At 47.1% G+C, this 24,153-nt stretch overlaps 1 pseudogene; it reads right to left on the bottom strand.

Moving 5' to 3' along the window:
- Positions 1 to 741: 741 nt before the first annotated feature.
- Positions 742 to 23,228, bottom strand: LOC131501610 (leucine carboxyl methyltransferase 1-like; annotated as a pseudogene).
- Between the last annotated feature and the right edge of the window lie 925 nt (positions 23,229 to 24,153).

Raw genomic sequence — 24,153 nt, 5'->3', positions numbered from 1 at the left:
TCTGAAAGAATGCGATGGGTCTGTGTGCACCGACCTGGCACAGTCTCTAAGGCTCACCGTGGAATTCGAAAAGCAAACTGTAGAGTAAATAACGTGCAGAGTACGCTACTATCTACGTCAAGAGCAAGTGGGGGACATACGTGCTTCCACACGCGTAGCTCACTTCTGGAAGAACGGGCAAGGGCACTTGCGTCTTGAGAGAAGGTGGTAGACTCGTGGTGAGGGGAGCAGGATGGAAGGGTTGGTCTTCGTACTCTACACTGCCTTCTTCTGTTTTGTTTTATCATGTGCTTGTATGATTTTTTTCAAAAGAGCATTTAAATATAAGCTTTACAACATATACACAAAGAGGCGCCTGGGTGGCTCGGTCGGTTAAGCGTCCGGCTCTTGATTTTGGCTCAGGTCACGACCTCACGGTTCATGGGTTCAAGGCCCTCACCTCGGACTCTGCACTGACATCATAGACCCGGCTCGGGATTCTCTCTCTCCCTCTCTCGCTGCCCCTTCCCCACTCGCGCTCTGCTCTCTCTCTTAAAATAAAAATAAGTTCAGAGAAAAAATCTGCAAAACACAGGGACTGTGCAGAATTGCCACCGCACAGGGTGCTCTGGGAGTGCGACAGGTGTGACCGCTCGTTTTGACCAAAATAACCTGCTTTGGCACAAACCCTATCTCCGTTAGTGGCTAATGAGTTCCTCTCAAGGTGCTGTGGTTTAGCCTGTATTAGCAGATTAACATGGTTCAAAGTATATCTAGTGAGGGTTGGAGGTTTGAGGTTTGTTTTGTGTTTGTGTTTACATTAAAGACAGTTATGCCTTTAATCAATCAGAATTGTTCGCCGTGAAACTAACTCTCGCCAATCCGCACCTGCTCGCTTCAGCTTGAGGCAGTCTGCTGTACGCTTCCATCACGTCGACGGCTGACGCAGTTTCCCACCCATTCGACAGGAGCCGTTCTTTCTAGAATGTGCAGCGGAGAGAAAAGGCAAGGTACGAGGCACTGTTGCACAACTCCAAGGCACTCTTGGAGCACATGAGAACTTGTCTCAGATGACTCCTTTTTCAAAAGCCCGTCCCAGCCCCCATCTTTCTTCTTTTTCTTTTCCAATTTCCTACACCGAACATGCATTGTTATCATGGGAGAGAAGTCACTAATGTATATTTAAAGAGAAATAAAGCCAGGAACTTCTCCGTGAGCAAGAGTGTTTGAATGCGTTCGAGGCGTAATGTGACATATCCCACCTATTTAATAGGGGCAGGGGTGGGTGGTGTCTCCTCAGCAAAAAAAAAGAGAAAACCAAACAACCTAAAAAACAATAAATAAAAGATATTTAAAGTCTCTATTACAGATTCTAAGAAACGTAAGCGACGTGTCAAGTGCAAAGTTTGGACCATGTTTGGATCCTGTTTCAAACACACCACCTATAGAATTTTTTTCTGTTTTTTTTTTAAACAACTGGGGAAATCCAAACACGGACTGTGGAGTAGGTGCTATGGAGGAGTTTCGGCTGCTGTGTGAGGTACAATGATGATGTTACCATTATCCCGGGGTGGGGGAAGAAAATGCTTACTGGTAGGAGATTCACATGGAAGTATTTATGGGGGTAATGCTATACTCTCTGGATGTGCCTTAAAATATTCCAGTGACAACACCGACAAAAAATGGGGATAAATAAAACAATATTGAAAGATGTGAGTCACCAAAGTTGGCTGATGGGACATGGGTTTTCGTCCTACTGTTCCCTCTACGTTCATGTTGTTTGCAAATATGCATACTGAAAACTTGGGCTAATAGGGTATGGGAAATGTGAATGTGTTTTTTCCAAACCAAGATGGCGGCCCAGGTCTTGGACTTCTTTAGCGTGACGAACCAGCGGCCCACGTGGAACCCCAGCTGCCTGTTCAGGTGGGCACGCGACAGGGCTTCTCACATTCTCTGATCGGAGAAGGGAGTGTGCCCTTCCCTGGGGGGTTAAGGGTACCAAAGGATGTCCCCGCCCTGCTCTCCGACCTGTGACTCTCACGGCTTGCAGGTCTCCACTCCCGCCAGGTCACACTGTCTCCTCCGCAGGTTTTCGATCACGGTCTGTCCGAACCGGTCGGTCGTCCATGTTCACCTGGGAAGGGAAAGAGGAGGCTGGGCAATGCCAGAAGGGCTTCTCGAATACGCAAAATCAGACAACAGTATTCTGTTTCTGAGCCGTCAAGGCTGATGTTTGCTAATACCCAGTGCAGTCAACGGAGTCGGGGGCGGGCACGGCACGCGGGGCTGACGAGAGCGTCGTCTGCTGCCGCCCCCTGCGGGGCAACCGGGCGGTGTGCGCTCGGCCTGGGAGCCGGTCAGACCACTGAGCGGCTGCTCCACAGGTAGACTCCCACGTGCACGCCAGGTGCAAGAGGGTTTACTCCACAGCATGATGTGTAACGGGACCTATGACGGAAAGGACTCACATGCCCATCCGCTGGGGTTAAAGCAGTTGTGGCATGGTCGTTTAATGAAATATTACATTGCCATGAAAACAGCAAGAGGACATCCAAGTAGATGTAGGTACAGACGTAGACACACATACAGACACAGATACAGATGTGGAATGATTCTCAGATAACAGACTCTCGAAAAGTACAGTACAGAGGGCTGTGCATAACATGCTCCTGTCTGCCCTTAAGAAAAAAAAAAATCTCTAGCTACATTTATATATGCGCAGAATAATTCTGGAATCTGGCAGTGTTGCTTCCCAGGTTGGAGGACTCACTAAGGTCCGGGGTAGAAGAGAGACTTACCTTTCCCTGCATACCCTTTTGTACTATTTGATTTTTTTTTTGAAGTTTTGCATGTGCTGTTACTTATCTAATGAGAAACCATTTAAAACCCCCTTCTTACGATGTTTATTCATTTTTGAGAGAGACAGAGCATGAACGAGGGGAGGGGCAGAGAGAGAGGGAACCCCAGAATCCGAAGCAGGCTCCAGGCTCCGAGCTGTGAGCCCAGAGCTCGACGTGGGGCTCGAGCTCATGAGCCGTGAGATCATGACCTGAGCCAAAACCAGATGCTTAGCTGACTGAGCCACCCATGTGCCCCCCATTTACCACTTCAAAAAAACCATTAACGTATCTATATGCACAAATGTCACAAAACATACATAATACACCGCGCACTATTGTTACTTTGTCCCAAAACGTCAACAGTTTACTATACGAAATGATTCCCAGAGCTCCTGTGACAACGGTGGCAGGCAAGAAGCAGCATCACTCTCTGTCGGTGGACGTGTGAGGCTTACGTGGCATGAATGGTCACACTGGGTGCCTGTGAGCACGTGCTCCGTCGTCTTCCTGCCTGGGTCTGAATCCTGGCCTGAAACTTACCAGCCGTGAGGCCGTGCGGCCGTGGGCAGCAAGCTGTCCAATCCCTCTGTGCTTGGGTCCCCTCACCGGCCACACCCGCCACACCCTGGTTACTGTGACAAGTAGGTTAATACAGGTCACACTCACGGAAGGTGCCTGCTATATAGCAAGCAACTTCTACAAGTTTGCTACCCTTATTCTACCAGTACTGAAATTTGCATCACTCAGGGCACCTCGGTCGGTAAGCGACCGACTCTTGATTTTTGGCTCAGGTCATGATCTCACAGTTTGTGGGTTTGAGCCCCGCACTGGGCTCTGTGCTCACAGCATGGAACCTGCTTGGGATTCTGTCTGTCTCTCTACCCCTCCCCTGCTCGCTCGCTCTCTAAAAAATAAACAAATATTTAAAAAACAGGTTTTTTCATCATTCATGTGGTTTTTGTCATTTTAAAATACTGAGTAGGAAATCATGGAAGGCATGTGAGCAGTTAGTACACCTGAGGAGGCTGATGGTTTGCATTTGTTAGGAAATTGCAGAATTCAGTGAAAACGGACACATCCCCAGGCTTGCTCCCAAGTGACTGGGTCCATGGTCAAGATTCACTTCATCCACCATTGCTATATGATGTTGAATAAGAGAACGCACGAATGAAACGAGGCGAACAGAGCAGGGTGAACACCCACAATGTGTGAAAACAAAGCAGAATTCAGGGGCACCTACGTGGCCCAGTCGGTTAAGCGGCCGACTTCGGCTCAGGTCACGATCTCACAGTTCGTGAGTTTGAGCCCCGTGTCGGGGTCTGTGCTGACGGTTCAGAGCCTGGAGCCTGTTTCAGATCCTGTGTCTCCCTCTCTCTCTATCCCTGCCGTGCTCGCGCTCTCTCTCTCTCTCTCTCTCTCTCTCAAAAATAAACAAACGCTAAAAAAATAAGATAAATTTAAAAAAGAAAGCAAGCAGAATTCATTTTCCCCAGTCCTGATATCCTGCAAGCAAAGACAGATTCCCAAGACTTACAGAAGCCAGATGAGGCCAGCTACCATTATATCCACTCACCAGGACTGAAGACTGAGTGTGAGGAATGCCCCCAGTTACACAGAGGGAAGGAAGAAAACTCAACCGAGAACCACCTCTACGGGAATGTGGCCTGGGGCATGAAGGGGTGAGAAAGTCAACCAAGGTCTAGCCTTAGATCTGTCCATAATTACGTGACACGGGGCAAAGCGTTTACTGCTGTCATCCGTAATGGAATTTAAAAATAAAATGAGATGAAAAAAATAAAATCAATAAAGTTAAAATGAACTAAGCAATAAAATTAGCCGCCATGTATTCAGTCACGTGCCCCCCGCTACACATCATCTCATGAACTCCCATAATAGCCCAGAGAAGTTCTCCCTTTATAAACAAAGCCCTGGCGGGGGCACCGGGATGGTTCAGTTACTTGAGCGTCCATCCAACCCTTATTTCGGCTCAAGTCACGATCTCACAGTTCGTGGGATCAAGCCCCGCGTCAGGCTCCAGGCTGCCAGCACAGTGCCTGCTTGGGATTCTCTCCACCCACCCCCACCCCCACCCCCACCCCCACCCTGCTCCTTCCCTGCTCATGCTCTCTCTCAAAATAAGTAGAGAACTTTAAAAACAAATCAAAAACAAGGACCTGGGGCTCAGAAAGATCCAAATAACAGCTAATAACCTGCTCAGCAGCCGGGCAATCCTGAACATGCTCTCGTACAAATTAACTCGCTTACTCCTCACTACACCCTATTAACGTCGGGACTGTTATTATTATTATTGTCATTTTCCTGATAAAGAGACAGCACGGAGAGGTTATGAAACTTGTCCCGGTCACACAGCTAGGCAATCTACCTCCAGAGCATGGACTCCCAACCACCCTACCATTCTGCCTAAGGGCACCCGGCCAATCATAAGAGCCAGGGCCAGGACTCGGACCCACGCTGAATAATTCCAAAGCTCTAAAACAGAACCCTTCCCACCACATCAGAAGAGAAAAACAGGCAACCAGCGGGCCAAACTCGGGGACGTTACAAATTAGGAATTTTACATTAAAATTCTACACTGTCGCTTCTCCTGGAAAATTGGGGGTTCTCAACTCCAGGCTCCCATGTCCACATGGGAACAACGAGGTGGCACTGAGCAGGGGTGAACTGTGGTTCACCAGAGTCCCCAGCACTCCTGTCTGCCTTACACCTGGCCAACTTCCTCCACTGCATCACCTGCCTGCCTCGGAAGGAATCAGGGTTCGCTACCCTGACACCCATATGTTAGCCAAAATTCCTTCCATCGCGGTCTATGACTCTATAATTAATACAACGGTAAAATGTGAACTTTACAAAGTTTTTGTAAAGGCCAAGAGAGAAGTTCCAAAAACCCTGGCTGCGAGTTTGCAGGAAGTTAAGAAATCAGGAACGCTGGGAATTGCTAGAATCGATTTAAAACGGCGATGTGTGTGTGGCCAGAGGCGGAAGGAAAAGAGTGAGTGGAAATTTATACTGGGGTTGCTCAGAGAGGGTTAGCCCCCACGCGAACGCATACAGCACGCAAAGGTCTTGAGCTTCCTTTTACCTGTTGGTAGTTTATGAACATAGCTGTCTCAACGCCGTTAGCTGCCCACTTGAGAAGGTTGGCCGACTGCTCCGGAGTCATGTACACCAGCACGCGTTCCGTTATCAGCAGTGCTGGCAATCTTCAGAGAAGAAAAAAGGCACATAAGTATGTATTCATCAAATCGGGACTCTAACGGCAGTCACGGAGATAGTGCTGGCAGGGCAGGAAAACCCTGGGGTGCACACCGCAGGAAGAGGAGAAGCCCCGGATAGCACGTCAACTATCAGGGCGGTAAGAGGTGGAGAGCCCCGTCGTGACCCAAAGTTTCAGACCGTAACAACGCGAGCACTGAGCAAGGTTTTGTCTGGCTTGCTACAAATTCTCCCCCGGCATGCCCGCACAGGGTGACAAGGTGGCCCTGCAGACCCCTTGCTCCGAGGCAGTCTCGTTCCCTTCCCCTGGAATCTGGGTTAGGCCTGTAACTCGCTGTGGCCAATACAACAGTAGCAAACACGACGCAAGCGGAAGCTGAAAATCACTTGCACGTTGGCCCTTGCCCTCTTGCTCGGAAGTCTGAACCCGTGTGGCAATGAACCCAAGCTGGCTTGCTATCGGAGGGGAGGCCCTGTGCGTGAGAATGAGGCATCCACATAGGAGGGAACCCCAGGGGATCTCAGCTACAGCAGTGAACCCCAGGGGACCTCAGCTGCAGCTGGCTCCAGTGGAAGAACCACCCAGCTAAGCCCAGTCCAAGTGGTCCACTCACACAATCCTGAGCAACTTGTGAACTGCTCTGAATTGTGAGTTGTTCGAGACCGCTGAGGCTGCAGAGATTTTGGTACACATCAAAAGCTGACTGATAAAATGCAGAAATACTGCTATCCCTTTAACAGAATCTAATTCTTCTTACACAAACTTTTATCATCAAGAATTAAAAACACGAACAGTCTTCAACAAATGACACATTAGCATGCGGTCTGAGTTACCAGACCCGAAGTAACGAACAAATTACGAAACAGGAAAAGCAATAAACTCCTACAGAAATCTCTAAACGCTTTACAGTTGGAAGGGAACACAGGCAGCCCTAAATTGTGTGAGCTCTGCTCATTTATTCCTGCTCCTTCTGACTCCTTTACTGGATCCTCCTCCTCCTCTGCCCCTTTACGCTGCTGTTCCTCATGGCTGGTTGCTATTTTTCTCACAAAGCAAGTAGGTTACTTTTGCCTATTTTTATTGGCAGGGAATTTCAAAACAAGTAAATTGTCTGAACTGAAAATACCCAAGCAATTTGCTGAAAAGAACATCGTGTACGTTAGTGTCAGAATGTAACCCATGCAGTTAGACTCAGTGCCTGGACTCATGATCGCTAGAGAGAAAGGCTACCCACAAGTGCTGCTGGCTTTGACCCGACAGTCCCGACTATCCACTGTTACTGTTCATCAGGATTTCCTTTTTTTTCTTTTTTTGACAAGGAAATGTTGTATAACTCAAGTGACTTAAAAATATACATCCAGGGGTGCCTGGGTGGCTCAGTCGGTTAAGCATCCAACTTCAGCTCAAGTCATAATCTCACAGTCCATGGCTTCGAGCCCCACATCGGGCTCTGCTCACCGCTCAGAGCCTGCGGCCTGCTTCGGATTCGGTGTCTCCCTTTCTCTCTGCTCCTCCCCGGCTCGTGCTCACACTCTCTCTCAAAAATAAATAAACACTAAAAGAAATTAAAAATATATATCCAGGTGCGCCTGGGTACCTCGGTCAGTTGAGCATCTGACTCTTGATTTCGGCTCAGGTCATGATTCCAGGGTTATGGGATTGAGCCCTGTGTTGCGCTCCATGCTGAGCATGCAGCCTGCTTGGGATCTTATCTCTCTCTCTCGTTTCCTCTACCCCTCTCCCTGACTTGCACATGCTCTCTTTCTCTCTCTCCAAAATAAAAACGTATGTATGTGTATACAAATACACACACACATATGTATGCATATATCTACAAATGCTCTCTGGACCCAACTGGGTCATGGTACAAAGAATGAGAGAACTAAATCCAGAGGATAGACAATGAAGTCCAAGTTGCAGATGAAGTTGAAAATCAGAAAGAAAAACATTAAAAGGAAGTTTAAAGTAAGCAATTTTTTTTTTAACCTAAGTCTAAACCCCCAGATTATATCAATAGGAACGATTAGAAAAAGTGAGTGGAAAAAAAAGTTTCAAAACCTCAATAGGTTGGTAATTAGAGAAAAACAGTTCCAAAAACGTTTTTATTTATTTAAAATTTTTTTTAAATGTTTGTTTATTTTTGAGAGACAGAGCACAAGCCGGGGAGGGGCAGAGAGAAAGGGAGACACAGGATCTGAAGCAGGCTCCAGGCCTCCAGGCTCCAAGCTGTCAGCACAGAGCCTGATGCAGGGCTCGAACCCATGAACCATGAGATCATGAACTGAGCTGAAGTCGGATGCTTAACCGACTGAGCTACCCAGGTGCCCCTCCAAAAACCTTTTTAATGCAAAAGGCACTGACTATTACATATGGTATTACCACATGGGGGGAAGCCAGGTGGAGAAGGCTACGTGGGAATTTCCTGTAAAGGTTTGCAACTTTTTTTTACAAATTTGAATTATTTGGAAGTGAAAAGTTAAACACGTTTACAGTGTATTTTTAAGAGGCAGTCTTCGCCAATGTTAAAAACAGGATTAATACTTTTCAGAAGAGAAGTCTAAGCGAAGCAAAACAGCCCACGGAGGAAAACACAGAGCACAAATGAACCCCAGAGAATTATGAATGTAATTCTAATACTTGTGATAGCTGCTGTTCCTTATCCATTTTGTAGATCTCCAGGAGTGAGGCAAACTTGCCTATCAAGAGCTCCCCTGATTAATTTTTTTTAAGTGTATTTACTTATTTTGAGAGAGACAGAGGGCAAGCAGGGGAGGAGAAGACAGAGAGGGAGGGAGAATCCCAAGCAGGCTGTGTCAGCACAGAGCCCAATGTGGGGCTCAATCTCATGAACCAGGAGATCACGACCTGAGCCGAATTCAGAAGTTGGATGCTTAACCAACTGAGCCACGCAGGCATCCCAAGAGCTCTCCTGATTTGTAAGTGATCATTTCCCTGGCCATGTAGCACATTTGCCCAAATGGTGTGTTTCTACGTTCGCAGCGGGTTGCTGCTGGTTACCACTGCAACTGTAATAATCTACAGATTATAGCTTCTGCGCCAATTTCCGTTCAACTGCTTTCACACGCGTACTTAATATAATCTCCAAGCTCTCCGCGCAAAGCCTGACATGGGGCTCGATCTCCCCAACCGTGAGATCATGACCTGAGCGGAAATCAAGAGTTGGACGCTTAACCAACTGAGCCACCCAGGTGCCCTGCAGTTATAGGTTTCTATACATATAATTACCTTCTCTCAAACTTTATGGTATCAGGCATCAGTATGTTATAAAAGCAACACACGTGATTCTGATGTGAAAACAGGAGAAACATTGCTTCTCAAAGACTTAGAAAACCTCCCTCATAGCAATGAAATGATAAACATCTCAGAATTAAAAACGGAACACGGGTATCATGCTGCACTTTCACCTGACCTTATTTCGTATTCACATGAAATCACAAACGCGTAAGAGGTTAAAACAAGATCTCACTGTGGATTCACGTTACATTTCTCTAGCTTCTCTTCGAGTTCAGGTGAGTCTCGGAGATCTGCTCCGATAATGGCATAGCTCTTTGAATCCAACAGGTGTCCACCTGGAAAGCCAAGAAGAGATTATCATTTCAGCAGAAATTCATCCAGAGGAGATCATTTCAATGGATTTCTTTTCAAAATTCAATTATTTTTTCTCCATTACAGAAATACATGTCCCACTGCAAAAAGGAAAAAAAAAATCAGGAAGGAGGAGGGTGGAATGAACGAAAATCACATCTTCCAACTATTAATGTTTTGGTATAGAACATTCCAGTCTTTCTTCTATACATACAACATAAACCCATACACACAACATAAGCACATTTTCTGTCACACAAATACGTACACACACATCACACAGGAAAAAGAAAGGAGGGCCAATTCTTCTTTTGAAAACTGCTTCTCCTACTTAACAGTAATATCAATGACATCATCGTCTGTAATGATTTCCTAGCATTCCATCAGTGGATAAAACAACTTACTCAGCCAAGCCCTCACGATTAGGCCTGTGGTATCTCCAAACTTTCTCCATCTGAGGCACTGCGATGAGTATCTTTGTTTAGACCTCATGAAGCACCCGTCCAGTTAAGTAGGTCTCTAGGAGTAGAATTAGGAGGTCAAGGGGTAAAATATTTAAGTATTGGTACCGATCGGCTGGCCACTCTCTAAATGTCGTGCCAATTTGTGAGATACTATGTTTAAAAGAAAATAGCTTCTAAAGTATTTACAAATACAATGATAACGTTTGCTTGAAAATACTCCCACAGAGATCGGACAGCATGGTTTCTATAGTGGTTCTCGAGCTTTGGCAGTCATCAGAATCACCTGGCGGGCTTGTTAAAAGAGACTGATGGCTTCAACCCCCCGAGTTTCTGATGTAGCAGATCTTCCAGAAGTAGACATTTTGTCAAATTCTTTCAAAAGCTAGACATCTGTATTTCCAACCAATGCTCCACAGTGGTGATGTCACTAGTCCAGGACTACACTTCTAGAACCACTGGTACAGACGAAATTGGCCACAGTTAAAAGTTCAGTGATGGGTACATGGAGGTTCATTTACTTACTTATTTTGAGAGATGGCGGGGGGGGGAGGGAGAGCGGGGGAAGGGTGGAGAAAGGGGGAGAGAAAGAATCCCAAGCAGGCTCTGTGCTAATAACACAGAGTCCAGTGCAGGGCTCAAACTCATGAACTGTGAGATCCTGACCTGAGCCCAAATCACGACTTGGCCATTTGACTGACTGAGCCACCCAGACGTCCCCCTTGATTCACTCATCCGGACTGACTTTTCATTGTGTGCCCATTTGTATACTTTTAAGTTTCACCTCGTGCATATTTCAGCTTTAAGAAATGATCAATTTCAAGATGCGTATTTTTTCTCAGTTTCACATTTCTGAAATGAGGATGCATCGGTCAATAACGTTTCGGTTTAACTTATCAGCACCTTTTCTTTCCTGGCGGTAAATAGATAGTGTGATTCTTGCAATCACAGCCTCAAAGGTTTAATGAAATAGGGCAATTTTTCAATGAAAATGTGTCAGTGTTATCATCGCCTATCACTTTTCTCAAATTTTCACTCACATTTGTATTTTCATTAATTTTTATTTCAACTGTCCCTCTCCCAGAATGATGGCAAGATCAAAAACTATCAAGGACAGGACTAGAAAATTTGCCCACACAAGACACAAACCCAGAGTTAAAAACCAAGTGAAAGGCTAAGAAAGAAATCTGCCAATCAACAGTTGACGAGGGATTTATATCAAAGAACATTGCTTTATGTTGTAAAGGATTCCTATAAATTGAAAAGGAAATGAAACAATGCAACTGGAAAATATATGAGCAGAGGAAAGTTACAAGAAATCCCACAGGCCAACAGAAGGAAGGAAGGGTACTCCGTTTCACTAGCACGTTCAAAGTTATAAAAAATTTAAAACAAAGTTACAGAAACATCTTTAATTCACAGATTTGGCAGACTGGCAGGAATTTTTTAAAATGGTAGTAGCCAGTGTTAGCGAGGGTGTAGGGAAAGGGAACCCGCATCTACTCTGGTGAAAATACAAATTCGTCGAAAGGGTCTTGAAGCACGGCTTGGCAGTAGCTATTAGAATTCATAAGGTACAATTTTTTGAACTGGCAATTCCTGCGAATATGCACATATAACTAGGCTTTCTACAAAACTGTTTAATAGGAAACCATAAAGAAGGCGGCAATCTAAAGGACCATCAGTAGCGAATACGTTAAGTAAAATGGGATTTCCATGCAGAGGAGTACTACGAAGTCACCAGAAATAACGAGGTAGATCTAATCTGGCAACATGAAGACAGCCGTGATTCCCTAGGATGCACAAAGAACAAGTTTCAAAACAGTACGTGTAAATTATTCGCTTTGCTAAAATTATACATATAACTGTATTTATTTATTTCTACAAGTATAGATTCACTCTTTCAACAAATACATGTTGGTCTACATCATATATATTTATTTATTCAATATATGCATAGATTCCTTCACCAAAAATTTACTGAACCTTTTGCGGGCCGGGCACGGGATTCTATTTACATGTGTATTTTCTTACGCGTGACATTTACCTGCCTCTAGGTACACTGTCCATCCACAGGAGAAAACACCCTGCACAGTGGTTATCGTGGTGGGGGGAGAGATCACGCAGGGTCTTTACTTTCTACTTCACATGCTTCTACACTGATGGGTCGAAGGCAATGCAAAGTGCTAACTAACCCTTTCATTACAGCTAATCCTTCTGACGCAAATATTAACCAAATATACAGAAAAGTATGACGGCTACGATGTAGAGAAAGGAGATGTGCCAGCCAATGGCAAAGCCTGAGGAGGTTGTACTTAAAATTTGTACAAGGGAAACAAAGGATGGAGGAGATATTAGTTTCTGTGGGAGTCTGTTCACTAGGAGCGTGACGAGGGCACTGTGCTGGTGTAGAGGCCTGTCTAGTTGCCTGACGTTTCCTGTGTTATCTGTGCCCACCATCTAAGGCCATCCTCTCTGAGCATGTTTTCTGACCTGAATTATTAATAAGCCCCTTGAACTTCTCTGTCAGACACACACTGAACACAATGGAACATTCTGGAAGAGTGTTTGTGACCTTAGTTTTAAAGGCTTAGAAGGGAGGAAAGAGTTGTTGGAAACACTCATACTGAAAACTTACGGGGAAAAACTGAGCCCCGGGGCCAAGGACCTAACGTAACAGGTGAAGCGGGTCAGGTACGAGACAACAGTGGTGGGGACGTGCATTCCCTCTCAACGAAGCAGCCATGTAGGAGTCAGGGTCTGAGGCTGCCGGAGTGGATTTTTCCAAGGAAAGATTTTCGGGAAAAAGCTCCTATATTTGAAATGTTTGCAACTCACTGAAATGTTTTTCAAAAGATTTCAGATTGGGACCTTTGGACATCTAAGAGGGGCCATACAAACAATTGTTTCAAGTTCCTTCACAGTAGATGTGATGCAGAAGTATACACTCTATGACGTCATGTGCACACACGCACAGACTCAGACGCGCACGCTCACACACACACACACACACACACACCATCTTTAAAAAGAAAGGGGAAGAAAAGCAGAGAGGTAGCCCATACTGTATTACTTAGTTGCCAATTTGCAGTGTGTCCTCTGAATGTCATTCTATAATGGGTTGTAATAAGAAAGGCTTGTATCTATGGGAAGATGGGAAAGAGAGAGAAATGAGTCAAGTAGCTTAGTTACTGAAAAAACGCAAACACCCACTACCGAAATGGCCAGTAGGTACCGCTACTGCTCAAAGCAAGGGCGACTCCAGAGGGCCTGCTGCTTAATCACGTCTGACCCTAGGCACACACATGAAAAATTCAGTGGATCAGCTCTCAGAGTAGGTCAGTGAGCGTTACTCTCCGAATCTGACGTCAAGTCACAAACTGATCATGAAACACTCAAGACGTAGAAACCACCAAAGATAGGCTAGCGATATGTTTCCAAATGTTCCAGTGTTTTCCAAGCTGTCTCTCGTTTCCTGCTTCTGCTCACTCAATTAAAAATTTTAACCATTGTTAATCACAGACAACTAAACAAACCGATTCCTACTCAGACCTGACGTCCAGTAACATTTAGGTGATGACTCTGCTCTCCTCCAGAATGTGCAAAATATTAGACATCCGAGAGCTGATTTCAGTATCGCAACCACCATACACACATCTTTCACCCCAGAAACCTCCTCTAGGCTTAAGTGAGAGCCCACCTGCTCTTATTTGACTCGGTGTCCTAACAAGCTAGGTCGTATTCTGTGGCTGCACAGCGTCAGATGCCATAGCGCATCTCAAATGCACGCTACGTGGGGCGCCTGGGTGGTCCGTCGGTTGAGCATCCAACTTCGTTCGGCTCAGGTCATGATCTCGCACACAGCTCGTGAGTTTGAGCCCTGCGTTGAGCTCTGTGCTGACGGCTCAGAGCCTGGAGCTTGCTTCGGATTCTGTGTCTCCCTGTCTCTGTGCCCCTCCCCAGCTTGCACTCTGTCTCCCTCTCTCAAAAATAAATAATTATTTTAAAAAATTATTTTTAGATAAAATGCACCTTCCGTGTAATATAATCTTGTATTTGGAAAAGGGCAAAACTTGTTTCCATAGGATAAGTTAGAAAAAAAAAAAACTTAAACTATTTCTAGCTTGTGGGAATTACACATCTTTAAAGGACAAGGTGAAAGTTTTAATGGTTACTAAAAATTTTTTTAAATGTAAGACAAGATTTTGTTTAAATGACTAGTTTAAAAAGAAGGGGAAGAAGTATATGTTAAAAACCACTGAGAAAATCTGACCTTGGGCTTGAGGTCAGGGTTTAAATTTCAGCTCTACCCCTTTGTCAACAGGTAACCTTATGGAAATTAGCTTAACTTCTTTGAGCTTTGGTTTCCTCAACTGCTAATAAAAGCATGTCATTCCTGAGTCGGCTCTGAGGACTCAACGAGATCATCTGAGTGAAGCATTTCACATGGTGCTACAAAAGCTCTCAGCAAAGATTCACAAACTCGCCATCTGTAACTGCAGAATTCTTAAAACATGGACTCAGGGTGGCCCCCATACTATCTCATATATAGTAAATGGCCAATTTGGCCTCCCATTATTCATTCAAACGCTATTTACTACACATCTGCTCTGAGCCAGGCCCCTTTCTATGCTCTGGAGATACAGAAGTAGCCGGAGCACACATGAAAATTCAGATTATTGGAGCGCCTGGTTGGCTCAGTCGGTTAAGTGTCCAACTTTGGCTCAGGTCATGATCTCACGGTTCATGAGTTCAAGGCCCACATCAGACTCTGTGCTGACAGCTCGGAGCCTGGGCCCTGCTTTGGACTCTGTCTCTCTCTCTCTCTCTCTCTCTCTCTGTGCCTCTCCCCCACTCATACTCTGTCTCCCTCTCTCTCTCTCAAAAATAAATAAAACATTAAAACACTTTTTTAAATTTCAGATTAAAATTAAACCACTATAGGTCATTTCTATTACGTGTTCAGAGAAATTACGTTAACGGACAGAAGAGTTGCAAGGGAGGGGACATTTCATTTTGAAGACAGTTTGGAATGGGGATCTTGGGGCCAGAAGGAAGGCGGGAAGAGGGTAAAAGGGAAGAGTCCCCTAAAATGAGGTCTCTGGCGTTCAGACCGGCCGCCTCCTGAACGCTGCCCCTGAATCCTGCCGGGCTCTCTCCTGTGGTCAAAGCCATACTCACTTGATGCTGTGCAGCTTTCTCGTGACTCTCATGGGAAAGTCCACTTCAAAATATTTACTTGGGAGAAGATCTTCATCCTGAGGAAAAACACGCAGTAAGCTCTAGAATTATGTATTCACTCCTACATTTACTGACCACCTTCACGTACCGAGCGAGTACTAGGCCCCGAAGAGCATCAGGGCACTTAAGGGTTTGACATCCAGGAACGATATGGGCAGAGATGTATTTTCCACATTACTGTGGTCTCCACGTGGGGAATGGATGGAGGACGGGCGTCAGGGGTTCACAGCTGTCCAGGGAAGAAGTCACGGGGAGCCTGAACTGGGGGAGCAGTGCCTGGGATGGAGGTGGGGGTATGTGGAGGCGCTGGGGGAGTAGGACCTGATAGGATTTTCCAAAAAGCAGATCGAGATGAATCAGAGAGGGTCAGGACACCAATGCTGACCAGCATTTGAGGGATAAAATGGAATAAAACAGCAAAAATCCCGAAGCATCGCACACAGTGGGGGTGAGTACTGTTTTGTGACACGTTTACTTTTTTCTGTGAGGGGAGGATACAGCGGGTGGTAAAGGGCAGGTGCTCTGGAGCAGGGGACGGGGGTTCGAATCCCAGCTCCACCGCCTGTCTGCCGCGAGGCCCCAAAGTCACTCCATTCCCTGGGCCAAGTTTCCCTCCTCTGCGAAGCAGAGACAGGGACAGCACCTCACGGGGTTGTGAGGAGTAATGAGGAAATGAGTACACACAAGGGACACTCAGAACGGGGCCTGCCTTAGTAAGTGCCACGTGTGTGCCTTTATCATTGACTGTCATGGGGACGGGGCGCCGAGGTGGCTCCGTCGGTTAAGTGTCTGACATTGGGTCAGGTCATGATCTCACGACTCGTGAGTTTGAGCCCCACGTGGGGGCCAGGGCCCGCTTTGGATCTTCTGTCCCCTTCTCTCTCTGCCCTTCCCCCACCGGTTCTCTCTCTCAAGTTAAATAAATAAACTTAAAAACCTTATTGACATGGGTACTTAGAATTAGGTCTTGGCCTGGGGTGTACATTTATCTTTACTGAGGGCTGCAGTAAAAGAGCGTGGCAGACGCGCGCGCGCGCGCGCACACACACACACACACACACACGACCCTGCTCCCCCTTCTGCATCCCCGGCCTGGTCTCCCCTTGGCCCCCTGGCCATCCTAGCACATTCTCTGTCACGTCCAATCAATCCCTCAGCCCCGGTGCGTATTCACGAACGCATTCTCTCCTCCTCAGCTCGCCAACTGCACACACTGTAAGGACACCGCTGTCTGGACTCTCAGCGACACCCTGCGTGTTGCCTGCAGCAGCTCCCGATGCCCCTGAGGCTTGGGGAAAGAAACAAGGCGCTCCACAACCTGGTGACTTGCCCGGCGCCTCCCCAAAGCGCTCTTCTAACGCCTCCGTATCCACCTGTACTTACATTCCACAAGTACAGAGCCGCTTCCTTAAAGTGGAAAAAAAGACCAAGAAAAAGACACTTGTTGGTGCCCAGAACCCGGTGGTGGGCCTCACAGGTGTGGGCCGGGATTAAGGAAGAGCTGGGGTGAGGATGACACCCCTCTTTCTGACTTGAGCAACTGCGCAGAACACCATTTACGTGCACAGTAACGAGCGATGGACAGCAGGGACCGAGAGGGAGCCGGCCCCCCACGACAGCATGACGGGCGGGGGGCAGCAATCACAAGCAAGCATTTTCCAGTAGGAGGTGACCCTAAGGGCAAGTGTCAGAACTGGGAGAGCCAGCTACCCCTCAGCCCTTGGAAAATCTCAGGGGATCTGGTCTGGGGGACAAAGGGGGAGGGAGGAAGGGGGAGACAGGAAGACAGAGACAAAGACAGTCTCCTGACCCATCAGAAGAGACACGCTCACCGATCTCACCCGTTCTCTCTCGGTGCTGCCGCGCTCCCCTGCCCGTGTGTAGGGCAGGGCCGGGTAAAAAGCTGTCCGAAGATATTTGGAGGAAACGTTTAGAGCATACCAGAAGATGACTTTTGCTAGGAAATTCCAGAACACCCTCTAAGGATTTTGCTCACACGATATGAAGTTAAGGACACGCTAAAATTCCAGAAGGCCTGGGGAACAAAAGCAAATGCAGGACAGCATACGATCCTATGGCTCGTCTAGGACTTCTGACTTTCTAAAGAGCTTTCCCACTCATCAGCTACTTGCCCTCTTAAGAATGCCGATTAAGGGGTCACCATGGAGGGAAAGCTTCCAAAAGGCACACCTGGAGCTTTTAAGGAACAGACATCTTCTTTCTTGCCTTTGGGAAAGGGGCAACAAATGGCTGTGGGACATGACGCTTCAACTTTTATTCTGGGATTCCCTGAGCCCTTCCGACACTCCACTCCACTCGCCAGTAGCTCCACATCACGGGAGGCACGGAAGGCAACCGGGACCGTGCATAGCTACCGCAGGGCAGCCGGGGACAACCGTGAGGAAGAGTATCCCGTAGGCTCAAAGGAGATCCAACGTGGCCGACCGCTGCACAGGCTGCCATATTGAGACTGACCCCCTGCGTCCTTGATCCTCTGGCCGTGTGGAAATAGGATTCAAGAGACACCAAGAAGCTGAGGTCCCTTAAAGGGTTTCACTCACCCTTTATTCTTTGTCTGGGGTTGTACTGGCTTTCCTGCACCCTACTCTCACCCGCTGCTTGAAGGTGGGAGCCTTCAACTGTCCCTTCGACTGGTCTTGGGGCCTGACGTCATACAGAACGAGCTCACACACCAGCGGCAGCAGAAAGCCTGTGACCCACAGCCAAGCCTCTGCTGGTGCAGCCAGGGGACCCTCCCAGGTGGAAGGTGCACCAGACAACAAGACTAGCCGACGAGATCTCCCCTCCTCTTTTACAGAAGCACATAGAGCTCAAAAACAGGGCTCAGCGAACTTGCTGTAAACAGCCAGTACTCTAGCCTTTGCAGGCCAGACGGTCTCTGCTGTGACTTCTCCACTCTGCTGCCGTAGGGCTAAAGCAGCCATAGGGAAGATGGAAGGAACTGGGAGTTGGCTGTGTTGCAGTAAAACTTTATTTACCGACATAGGTGGCAGCCTAAATTTGGCCCGTTCAGCTCCTGCTCCAGAGAGCAAACAAGCATCATTTTTCTAAAAAGAAACTTAGGTTTTTTAAAACCCTTTAGACCGATGTCATTATCAAAACGAAAAAACTCCACCAAATTTTTCAGACCCTGCACTATTCTCCTTCCTCACTGCTGACAGATAACCTTTTCCTCGGAAGGGGCACATGAGCTTCAGTGTACCTTGCTCAGAAATAAAAATCTCAGATTTAGTAATGATTAACCCACCTACACGGCGGGGGGAGAGACCAAACCACGGGACCACGTTGAAAAGGGTGTCAAGCCCAAAGGAGGAGTTTCTCCCGTGGCTTCTGTTCACACTGCACACATTCTGCCACTGCATTCTCTTCCAGTTCCTTCCACCACACCGTGGTCTCTGAGGCCCAGAGGCACCGCCGACCTATAGCAAAGAGCCCCCCACCCCCACCCCCCGAGCAGCCACAGGGCTCTCTGGAGAGAACAAGGAGGGAATCTGGACGTGGACGAACTGCAGTCCGTTGTTTGTTCCATGCTCCAGCGCCACTGGCTGTCCGACCTGGGGACGCCACAAGCTCTCGGAGCCCGCCTTGCCCCGTCTGGGTAACCCGCCCCCCACCTGCAGAGCTCTCATGTTCATTCCTGAGGTCATGGATGTGCACGCCCTTCAGAAACGTTAGCTATCTTATCCTGAATGAAGAATGCAGAGGCAACCGGTTAATACTAAGGCTGTGCTGAGGCCACTGATTTCTCGCCTCAGTGAGAGAGAGGCTGGGGGCACCGATGACCAAAGACCTCATCGGGTGAGCTGATGAGGGACAAAATACACACTCAGGTCGCATTAGGCCCACACACTCTAGTGTATCTTGGTGTACTTCTGCAAGAATCTGGGGAAATGCACGTACCCATGACTGCCACATGACCGACCTGACAGAAGAACCAGAGAGATCTGTACAAACCTACAAAAAAGAAAATGCAGTCAGTGAGATCGTTGTAGAGAAAAGGTTTGGTGCTACAAGTCCAGCCCGGAATCAAAGGCCAGGCCCGTGGTCCTGATTCTGCCACTAACTGGACCCATTTCCTCTTCTGTGAGTGAGTGTAATTATACCTGCTCTTGAACCCTAACGAAGGAGGTGAGGGACCAACTCAGAGAATGGAGGGGCACCTGGATGGCTCAGGCAGTTGGGCTCGCACTCTTGATTTCGGCTTGGGTCACGGTCTCGTGCTCCGTGGGATAGGCCCCGCATCTAAGCCCCACTTAGGATTCTGTCTCTCTCTCTCTCTCTCTCTCTCTCTCTCTCTCTCTCTCTCTCAAAATGAATCACTAAACTTAAAAGGGCTTTGTGTCATGTTACCATCACCCAGCCTTGCAAATCTCCAAGCTATACTGAAGACACCGTCACGACGACAGTAAAGTCTTTTGTTGTCGTCAAAACGGCAAATGCATGGGCCCCTGGTCTCAGCTACTCCACTGGCAGGGCTCTCGCACACACGCAGAGAATGTATACAAGCATTTGGATCAAAAGCCCTGTTTGTGACAGCAGGAGCTAAGAAGCAAGGCACATATCTAGGGCCCTGGTGACATCACGTACGTGGCTGACAGTGGTTGCACAGCAGGTGCAAACGGATGGGGACAGGGACGCGAGACAGGCAGTCACCGCATTCCTTTTGAATATATTTCTAACATTTAAAAAAATGTTTATTTACTTATTTTGCGAGAGAGATGGGGGAAGGGCAGAGAGAGAGGGAGAGTGCGAGAGTGACAGAATCCCAAGCAGCCTCTGTCCCGTCAGCACAGAGCCCAATGCGGGTCTGAACCCACAAACAGAGATCATGACCTGAACCGCAATCAAGGGTCGGGTGCTCAACCGACAGAGTCGCCAAGGCGCCCCTGACATTTCTGAACCCGCTGGGAACCTTCACAAAATTAAACAATTGGGGAAACAAGGGGGCGGTATTTTTTAATTTACCTTTAGTCTCCAGAAGGTGGTATCCATCCCAGCCCCAAGATTTAGAATCTCACAGGGACATTCTGTCTTCCCTAGAAATGCCTTTATAAGCTGACGGACGCCATGGACGTGAGCAAAATATCCTGAGAGAGAGACAGAGACGAGCCATGACTCAGTGATGATGGAAATAAGCCTTGCAAAGTTCACACCAGGAGGACAAAACACAACCCTTCTGCCCTTCTTCAGGGGTAGCGGTTTAGGTTATCCATAGACCTTATGGGAGAAGTAAGGACTTTAAAATTCTCTTCCTTTTTTTTTTTTTTAAAGCCATTTGAACCAACATAAGCACAATCTATCTAATGGTTGGATCAACTACCTTAAGGAAAACGCAACACCCCCTAATTCTACATATGAAAGAAAAATATTTTACATCAAAACATGGGATCTAAATGTCCCTCTTAGAAATGTGTCTTTTCGTGGCTAAGTGAGAGCTACTCAGAATTCGGCTGAAACTCAAAATTGGGAGACCCGCTGGAAAGTATTCTGGGGTCAGGAAATGGGGCAGACCAATGTCAAAGCAAAGACAGCCATGTTTCTTAGCGTGCTCCCTTCATCTCCATCCTGTGCGGGGTAGAGCCTGGATGTTTGTAAAACACCACAGGCGGGGTTGGGCGGGGGGCGGTGCACAGGCAAACGGTGCCTAATAAACTGACTTGTTAAGCTCTGGCGTGGGAAGCTGGAACAGAGGAGACAAGAAATAAAAGAGGGTCAAAGGAAGATAAAATTGATCTGGGTTCTAAAGCCCTTCTGCTTACAGTATTACTATTTTAAGAACAAAATTTGAGTGGCATTTATAGACACTCACTGCAATTTGACATAGGGATTTCATGTCTATGGATTCTACTAGTAAATAATTTGAGCTTGTCTTTTTACATGTCTCTTTTGGGTCGCCTGGGTGGCCCAGTCGGTTGGGCGTCTGACTTCGGATCAGGTCATGATCTCAGAGTCTGTGAGTTCGAGCCCCCCGTCGGGCTCTGTGCTGACAGCTCAGAGCCTGAAGCCTGTTTCAGATTCTGTCTCCCTCTCTCTCTGACCCTCCCCTGTTCATGCTGTGTCTCTCTCTCTGTCTCAAATATAAATAAATGTTACATGTCTCTTCCATTTTACTTTTTTATTAAATCCTTTTTACCGTGGGTTACAGAGTATCATCTACAATGGACTGGACATTGGAAAAATTTTAAAAATGCTTCCCACACGCTGTTTGGGAAGCACTCTCCTACTGTGGGGCCCTAGTCTAGCGATGCCAACCCAGGGAGAGGAAGAAGGAAGGCCGGAGGGCTGACCTGCTGCCCAGGGCCCCCAGCACCCAGGGCACCATGGTGGGGCCCTGCCTCTGCAGCGTCTGTTAGGAAAGTGTCCTCAAGAGCGCGGGAGGGAGGCTTAAGGCCTCTTAGCCAGGCCTCGTCCAATCTTACTGATGCCTGGTTTCACCCTCAGCTCAAAGTAAGTACCATGTCCTTATTCTCAGGAAGCACCACTTTAAAATTTCTTTGCATTTCTTATTGAAACTACCCATAGGATCCATCTTTAGGGCCAAGATGCCCTGCACCCACAGCAACTATCGTCATTTGGCCAATTTCTCAATCTGGCTGAGACTAAGTCACCCTCCTGTCTCAAATCCTTTCACTGCCTTGATAGAAATGACTTGTACAGCCTGACTTTAACAAGGCCAAAAAAAGTCATTCCTTCCATGAACAGACAGTTCACAGTAAAAGATATATAAATGGCTCTTAAACATATAAAATGATCTTGGGGCACCTGGGTGGCTCAGTTGGCTAAGCAAGTGTCCGACTCCTGATTTCAGCTCAGGTCATGATCTCACGGTTCAAGGGTTTGAGCCCCACATCGGGCTCTGTGCTGACAGCATGGAGCCTGCTTGGGATTCTCTCTCTCATTCTCTCATTCTCTCTCCCTCTCTCCCTCTGCCCCTCCCTGCTTGCAAGCAAGTGAACTCTCTCAAAATAAACATTTAAAAAATATATTAAAAAAATAATCCTAATGATCTTCAACTTCACCCAAAAATAAGAGGAATCTAAAATAAAATTACTGTAAGATACCATTTTTCATGGATCAGATTCACAAAGATGAAAAGTTTCATAATACACTGTGTTGGTGAGGATGTTGGGAAATAAGCACTTTCATATACTACCGGAGAGAAGGAACACTGCAACTCTCATGTTAAGAATGAATCCCTATGTTACACTGCTGGCCTTGAAATGGAGAAGGGGCCATCTTCCATGGAATGTAGGTGGTTTCCAGAAGGTAGACAAGAAAAGGAAATAGACTCTCCCCTATGGTCTCCAAAAGAAACGGCCCTGATGACACTTTGATGTTAGCCTAGTAAGACCCATGTTTGACTTCTGACCTTCAGAACTGTAAGATAATAAATTTGTATTGTTTAAAAAAAAAAAACGAATGAATCCCTAAAACCCCAGGCCTCTCAGCTGATGAGGGAATAGTGAGGAGGGAGGGGGTCACTTGCCTCTGTTAATTTCGGGGGCCTTCCTCTCCTTAGACAGTCTTACAAAATGCTGGGTATAAGGGTCATGCGAGTAGCCAATGTTTACTGCAAACCTGGAAGGGATAAAAAGGAGGCAGGTGAGTAGACGTCAGTAGATACAGGCTCTCAGGAACCAGGTCAAGGAGGAAAACCATCTACTTCACAAGGCCAACACACTCCCATTTAGCACTCCGTTACAAATGTAAACAGACTCAGCCATCCGCCGAGTGCTCACTTCCACTCCTCTCACCCTTCCCACGGCGGCCATGTGTCACCTCTCTTTATTCTGACTGCTAATTCCTTTCCCAGGACCTGGAGAGCATATAACCTCACCTCATACCTCACCCAGAAGACGTGCAACCGTTCATTCACTCGGCAAACTCACTGGCCAGAACTATTCAGACAACCCTACTCAACCAGAAGTTCTGGGTCCACAGGAAAGATCTAGAATTGTTTTGTAAAACTCGATAATGACTTCCTAAGTATTTCCCCCAGCTCTGTCATTTCACGTCCCTTAGGGAGTAAAAGGAAAAACCAGGAACAAATAAACAGAACAGCTACAACCTAGAAAATGCCGTTGTAGCTTACCCTCTCTGGCATGCACTACAACCTGGAAAATGCTACAGTAACCTAACCTCTCCCCAGGCCACACGACAGGGAATCAAAGTTCTAGTGTTCTAAGCCAGGGATCTGAAACCCCAATGACCACTTAAGGTCTCCTGGCAACCATGAGTGGAACCAGCCTTCGGACAAGGACATGTAATGGAAGAAACCTGGATCCTTAAGGCCGAGCCACTGTGGGCCTGCACCCCGCTCTACCTCTCAACAGACATTTTGAGAGTTTCTAAATGTCTTTATCGCTTAAACCAAACGGAGTCAGGCTTCTGTTACCTGCTACACCCTGAAGCATCCTAAGTGATATCCTGAGTATATGAGCTCATTTCCATGTGATGAACAAGCTGAGGGGGAAGGGATGAGTGACTGTTACCCAGCTAGAGTCTGAGCTCCCAGAGGCAGATATGAGATCTCCTTACGTCCACTGACAAGGCTTACCGCTGCCTTGACTGTGGTCGCTGCTAATCCTGTACAAACCTATCCCCCCCAGTCTCTCTCATGTCCACGTTCACACATCCGCACGCGCGCACACACACACACACACACACACACACAAGGAAGCACATACTTTTGGCTTCTCGAGGCAGCAAGTCAGCACGGAAATGCACAAAGTACTCATTAAGGGACACGATTTGCTACGGGCCCAGA

Source organism: Neofelis nebulosa, chromosome 18 (assembly GCF_028018385.1).
Source record: "Neofelis nebulosa isolate mNeoNeb1 chromosome 18, mNeoNeb1.pri, whole genome shotgun sequence".
In the NCBI taxonomy this organism is placed as follows: Eukaryota; Metazoa; Chordata; class Mammalia; order Carnivora; family Felidae; genus Neofelis; species Neofelis nebulosa.
The sequence above is the reverse complement of the archived record's forward strand: the minus strand, read 5'-3'. Positions and strand labels throughout refer to the sequence as shown.